The following is a 6,786-nucleotide window of genomic DNA, read 5'->3' as shown; positions in this document are numbered from 1 at the left end:
ACAACAGTGTGTTGTGAAATCTGTGAATGTATCATAATGTTTTTTTTTTTAAATGTATAAACTGTCTTACTTTTGCTGGGCCCCGGGAAGAGTTGCTGCGTTGGTAGCAGCTAATGGGGATCCATAATAAATATAAATACTCTGAAACTGTGGAATTGTCCTGTACAGTACTGAACAGCCTGCTGTCATTTCATGCCCAACCCACCTCGTGGAGAGCTATTGTTTAGCAATGACTATCACACACATTCAGTATAGAACCATCTTTCTAACCAATAGACAGCAGCTGGTCATCATCCTCTCTACGTGACAAATGTCCTATGCACAATGCCTTCATACAGCATCAAAGGAATTGGAGGAACTTTCAGTACCACTAATGATTAGGTTAAAATGGGTGATTGGTGGATGTCATGGTTCCCTGCAGGAAGTCTCCAGAGTGCTGTGCATACAGGAGGGCCAAGGTAACCTACTTGGAACAGAATGGGCTCCTGTACCTCCCGTCTCTTGTCAGCTGAGCTGAGAACAACTTCACCCCTACATGTTGGTGATAGTGGACCTACATGGAAAGAGGGATGGAGAGAAAGAAAGAGTTTAAGGTCAATCTCATTTATTGTAACTGCACAAAAAAAGTGACATTTACAAATCTTTATTTCAATCAGATTGTATATCTCAAATTATGCAGTTAGCAGTTTACAACAATGGCTATTATTTGATTAAGAGCCTGATCTCTCTTGGCTACCCATCCTCAATCACTGACCTCTTCCCCTGTCGGTTCTCACCCCTCTTCTGCCACCCCGTCATGCTGGTCTTCCAAGTCCTCCTTTACTAAACCCATACTCAATTTAGGTACAGTGCTCTTAGTTAAACCAGAGACGGTATATTAAACTAAACCACATGGTTAAACGCTAGCTAACAGTTAGCTAACGTTACCTGCTTTAATAACAGAAGACCAAATAACCACTTCAATGTCAATATTGAAATCATAGTTGATTAGCTAGTACCTCTATTGAAAAACTATTGAACTTGCCTCTTTATTCTTGTCAGCCATCGTTCATCTTTCAATGTGCCCCTTTGACCTCTATGGTTAAAAATCTGGTTAGAGAACAGTCAATCCGTGATTGGTCCAACAATCTGACCAAGTGGATTTCAGCAGACTGCTACAGCACCGGCTGTGTTCATTTGGTGGGTATAATTTGTGGAACGTTCCAACAGGAATCTGTTCCAAAAACTTCGTAAAGTACAAGATTTCCAACAAACAACGCATACAAAGTAGCACGATCAATTAACCTAGCTAACTAGCTGCAGAATAGGCATCAACTCACCACGTAGTTTATTCTGAATGTTTGGCCATAGGCTACCAGAGTGAGGACAGACATTTTTCGGAATAAACGTGGTGAGTGAAATACTTCATGTAAATAGTCCACTCCCTACTCGGTATTTTATTCGCCCGCGATACAACTTTGAATGCGTTGTTTGTTGGATTCCTGTTGGAATGTTCCACAATTTATACCCACCCTGTTCATTGGCTAGAATTTTCACCTGTTATAAAATTATATTAAGCAGTAGCGAAAGAAAACTGGAAAATTGGTGTGAGAGGGAGAAAAGACATCCGTATAGGACATGTAGGGATTTCTTCAGGCGAACAAAAAAGATCTGCCCTGTTATTAATTTTCTGCATGCATAAATGCAGTGGTACTCCCAAACTCTAGTTTAATTTGCGCACCACGCTGGCCTGCGTTCGCCAGACCCGTCCCCTGCTCGCTCGACAACATTTCTATTCTCGCAACTCAAGTGTTGGTTCGCGCAATTGTATTTATTTAACTAGGCAAGTCAGTTAAGAACAAATTCTTATTTACAATTACGGCCTACACCTATCAAACCCGGACGACGCTGAGACAATTGTGCACCGCACTATGGGACTCCCAATCACGGCCGGTTGTGAAACAGCCTGGATTCGAACCATGGTGTCTGTAGTGATGCCTCTAGCACTTAGTTGCTACTGACCGCTGTGCCACTCAGTAGCCCAATGATGTTTCATCTTTCGTGTGAGCACCATCCCACCCCATTCGACTTTTGAATTGAATTTGGCACAATACATGCACCACATGACCAACTACTCTCTCAATCCAAAATCATGGGCATTAAAATGGAGTTGGTCCCCCCCTTTGCTGCATTAACAGCATCCACTCTTCTGGGAAGGCTTTCCACTCGATGCTGGAACATTGCTGCAGGGACTTGCTTCCATTCAGCCACGAGCATAAGTGAGGTTGGGCGATTATGCCTGGCTCCCAGTCGACGTTCCAATTCATCCAAACAGTGTTCAATGAAGTTGAGGTCAGGGCACTGTGCATGCCAGGCAAGTTCTTCCACACTGATCTCGACAAGCCATTTCCATATGGACCTCGCTTTGTGCACAGGAGTGTTGTAATGCTGAAACAGGAAAGGGCCCCAAACTGTTGCCACAAAGTTGGAAGCACAGAATTGTCTAGAATGGCCTTAAGATTTCCATTCACTTGAACTAAGGAGCCTAGCCCGAAACATGACAGCCCCAAACCATTATTCCTCATCCACCAAACTTTACAGTTGGCACTATGCATTGGGGCAGGTAGCGTTCACCTGGCATTCGCCAAACCCAGTCGCCCGTCAGACTGCCAGATGGTGAAGCATGATTCATCACTCCAGAAAACGCTTTTCCACTGCCCCAGAGTCCAATGGCGGTGAGCTTTACACCACTCCAGCCAACGCTTGGCATTCCGCATGTTGATCTTAGGCTTGTGTGCAGCTGCTCGGCCATGGAAACCCATTTCATGAAACTCCCGACAAACAGCTCGTGCTGACGTTACTTCCAGAGGCAGTTTGGAACTCGGTAGTGAATGTTGCAACCGAGGACAGACGATTTTTACGCACTACTGGTTTCATCTCTTGGAAGTTTCTTTCTGTGAGCTTGTGTGGCCTACCACTTCATGGCTGAGCCATGGTTGCTCCTAGATGTTTTCAATTCACAATAACAGCACTTACAGTTGACCCGGGGAAGCTCTAGCAGGGCAGAAATTTTACAAACTGATTTGTTGGAAAGGTGGCATCCTATGACGATGCCAAGTTGAAAGTCACAGAGCTCTTCAGTATGGCCATGCTACTGCCAATTTTTGTCTATGGAGATTGCATTTCTGTGTGCTTGATTTTATACACTTTTCAGCAACGGATGTGGCTGAAATAGCCAAATCCACTCATTTGAAGGGGTGTCCACATACTTTTGTATATACAGTGGGGGGAACAAGTATTTGATACACTGCTGATTTTGCAGGTATACCTACTTACAATGCATGTAGAGGTCTGTATCATGTATTTTTATCATAAGTACACTTCAACTGTGAGAGATGGAATCTAAAACAAAAATCCAGAAAATCACATTGTATGATTTTTAAGTAATTAATTTGCATTTTATTGCATGACATAAGTATTTGATCACCTACCAACCAGTAAGACTTCCGGCTCTCACAGACCTGTTTGTTTTTCTTTAAGAAGCCCCCCTGTTCTCCACTCATTACCTGTATTAACTGCACCTGTTTGAACTCATTACCTGTATAAAAGACACCTGTCCACACACTCAATCAAACAGACGCCGACCTCTCCACAATGGCCAAGACCAGAGAGCTGTGTAAGGACATCAGGGGTAAAATTGTAGACCTGCACAAGGCTGGGATGGGCTACGGGACAATAGGCAAGCAGCTTAATCATTGGGGCATCAATGATCATGAGGAAGGTGAGGGATCAGCCCAGAACTACACGGCAGGACCTGGTCAATGACCTGAAGAGAGCTTGGACCACAGTCTCAAAGAAAACCATTGGTAACACACATGGATTAAAATTCTGCAGCGCACGCAAGGTCCCCCTGCTCAAGCCAGCGCATGTCCCGTCTGAAGTTTGCCAATGACCAGAGGAGGAATGGGAGAAGGTCATGTGGTCTGATGAGACAAAAATAGAGCTTTTTGGTCTAAACTCCACTCGCTGTGTTTGGAGGAAGAAGAAGGATGGAAGAACACCATCCCAACCGTGAAGCATGGAGGTGGAAACATTCTTTGGGGATGCTTTTCTGCAAAGGGGACAGGACGACTGCACCGTATTGAGGGGAGGATGGATGGGGCCATGTATCGCAAGATCTTGGCCAACAACCTCCTTCCCTGAGTAAGAGCATTGAAGATGGGTTGTGGCTGGGTCTTCCAGCATGACAACGACCCGAAACACACAGCCAGGGCAACTAAGGAGTGGCTCCGTAAGAAGCATCTCAAAGTCCTGGAGTGGCCTAGCCAGTCTCCAGACCTGAACCCAATACAAAATCTTTGGAGGGAGCTGAAAGTCCGTATTGCCCAGCGACAGCCCTGAAACCTGAAGGATCTGGAGAAGGTCTGTATGGAGGCGTGGGCCAAAATCCCTGCTGCAGTGTGTGCAAACCTGGTCAAGAACTACAGAAAACATATGATCTCTGTAATTGCAAACACAGGTTTCTGTACCAAATATTAAGTTCTGCTTTTCTGATGTATCAAATACTTATGTCATGCAAAAAATTCAAATGAATTACTTAAAAATCATACAATGTGATTTTCTGGATTTTTGTTTTAGATTCCGTCTCTCACAGTTGAAGTGTATCTCTGATAAAAATTACAGACCTCTACATGCTTTGTAAGTAGGAAACACTGATGATTTTGCAGGTTATCAAATACTTGTTCTCCCCACTGTATAGTGTAGCTACCTCAATTAACGTATACCCCTGTACATCGACTCGGTACTCCCTGTATTAGCCATGCTATTTTTACTTGTTATTGTTAATCATTATTCACTGTGTATTTATTCCTCATGTTACTATTTCTATATAAATATATCTTTAACTATGCATTGTTGGAAAGTATGCATTTCACTATTAGTCTACGCCTATTGTTTATGAAGCATGTGCCAGATGGGTCCTTGATGCTGATTGGCTGAAACAGCATTTCAGCCGTGTGTATATCGGACAATAATCCACCGCTATTCAAAAATACTTGTTTACTGTTCTATTTACGACAAAGGGCTGTATACAGGCACTCCACTTCTCGCATAAGAATTTAGCTGTGGTATATTGGCCATATACCACACCCCCTCAGTCCTTATTGCTTAATTATAATAGTCATTACAATGGTAGCACATCTCTTGGAAGGTTGATCTCAGGCTCATCACTGTATGTAGATTGTAGACACTTTTCTACAACACATCACTTTCTGTCTTTATTTTTCTCTCTTCATCTGACCCTCTCTTTTCCTATTACTCTGTTTCTCTATATCTACCCTTCTTTGTCTCTGTCTCCCCCCCTCTCTCTCTCTCATACCACAGGGCCCCTGGTCCTAGTGAGTAATGGGGTAATTAGACCAATCATGCTGCAGAGACACAAGATGAATTCTGTGTGCTCTCCTCTTTTGTTCTCCGCTAAAACCCAATCAGGTTTCTTTCCTCAACATTACCTGAGAGAGACCCTCTCACCCCTTATCCCCCTCCCTCCTTCCCCACCTCTCCCTTCACCCCTTCTCTCTCTATACCCTCTTTCATCCTACTGGGGTAGACTTCACCCCTCTCAACCTCGGTTATCCTCCCCTCTTTCAGTAAGATCTCAAACTTTTCCTTGTCCCCGTTTCCTCCCAGTTCGTTCACAACCTGTTTCAATTTTTGCTCACCTCTTTCCTCTATTGGGAACTGAGATTGCTGGTTGAAGATAGATAGAGAATGTTCTTTCTTTTCTGATTTTCAACAGAACATTGTGGCAAGTGGCAGCAACATGCTGATTTGTGTCTGCAACTTACATTTGAATATAAAATTGGCAATACTAAATTAAGGATATGGACCAGACAATTGGAGAAGTTCTTTGGCCACTATATCATTTTTCTTCATATACCATGAGAGTTAGGGTTTGTTGAAAGTTCCCACGAAAGTCACCTCCTTCCTACTTGTAATTGACTTGGGATCCTGGGTGAATAATGGGCTTCCTGTTAAAAGGGGTTGCTATTGGCTAATGAAGCTGAACGTGTTGTTTGCCCTGTCCTCCTCCCCCTACCCATCTCCCTCCTCTCCCCCTCTGCATCTCCTTCCTCTTCCCACTTACTCATACTTCTAATGCAGACACCACATGTGTGCATGTGTTTGTGTACATACAAAAGGGGGTAGGGGTGCAGATGTGTGTTTGGAGGGGGAATAGGTGTGTTTGCATGCATGTGCGTGTTGTGTGTATTCATGTATTTGAACAACACATATGTTACCCAGCCTCAGGAGACAGGGGACACGATCACACCACTTGTCATCCTGCCTAACCCTTAACGCTTCGCCACACAGTCAAATCAATTAGGGATCTACATAAACAAATATACATTATACTGTCCACCTGCCCTTATAGACCTATGAGTTCATTCCTTCTCTAATTCAATCGAATCCAATTGATTGGATTTGTGGTTTTGATGGGAAATGGAGAGGCATTTCCATTCCAAAAGTACAGGTAGGGTTGGACACCTCTTTGTTTTTAGTGTCAAAGGAACAAAGAGGATATGGCCCTATGTGCTTTGACAAGATTACATACTGTAGATGTGGGAGAGCGGAAGATCCTGTTTAATGGCTTTGGTTCGTGCATTCCAGATACAAATCATAATATCACACACACTCATCATCACAAGCACATACACACACACACAAACATGTTGGATACAGTGTCAGCCGCAAGGCCAAGCTCCGCAGCAGCCTAGTCTTGTTTTTAACAAAACTGTGACTGGTGCA

This window comes from Oncorhynchus mykiss, chromosome 13 (genome assembly GCF_013265735.2).
Source record: "Oncorhynchus mykiss isolate Arlee chromosome 13, USDA_OmykA_1.1, whole genome shotgun sequence".
Classification (NCBI taxonomy): Eukaryota; Metazoa; Chordata; class Actinopteri; order Salmoniformes; family Salmonidae; genus Oncorhynchus; species Oncorhynchus mykiss.
The sequence above is the reverse complement of the archived record's forward strand: the minus strand, read 5'-3'. Positions refer to the sequence as shown.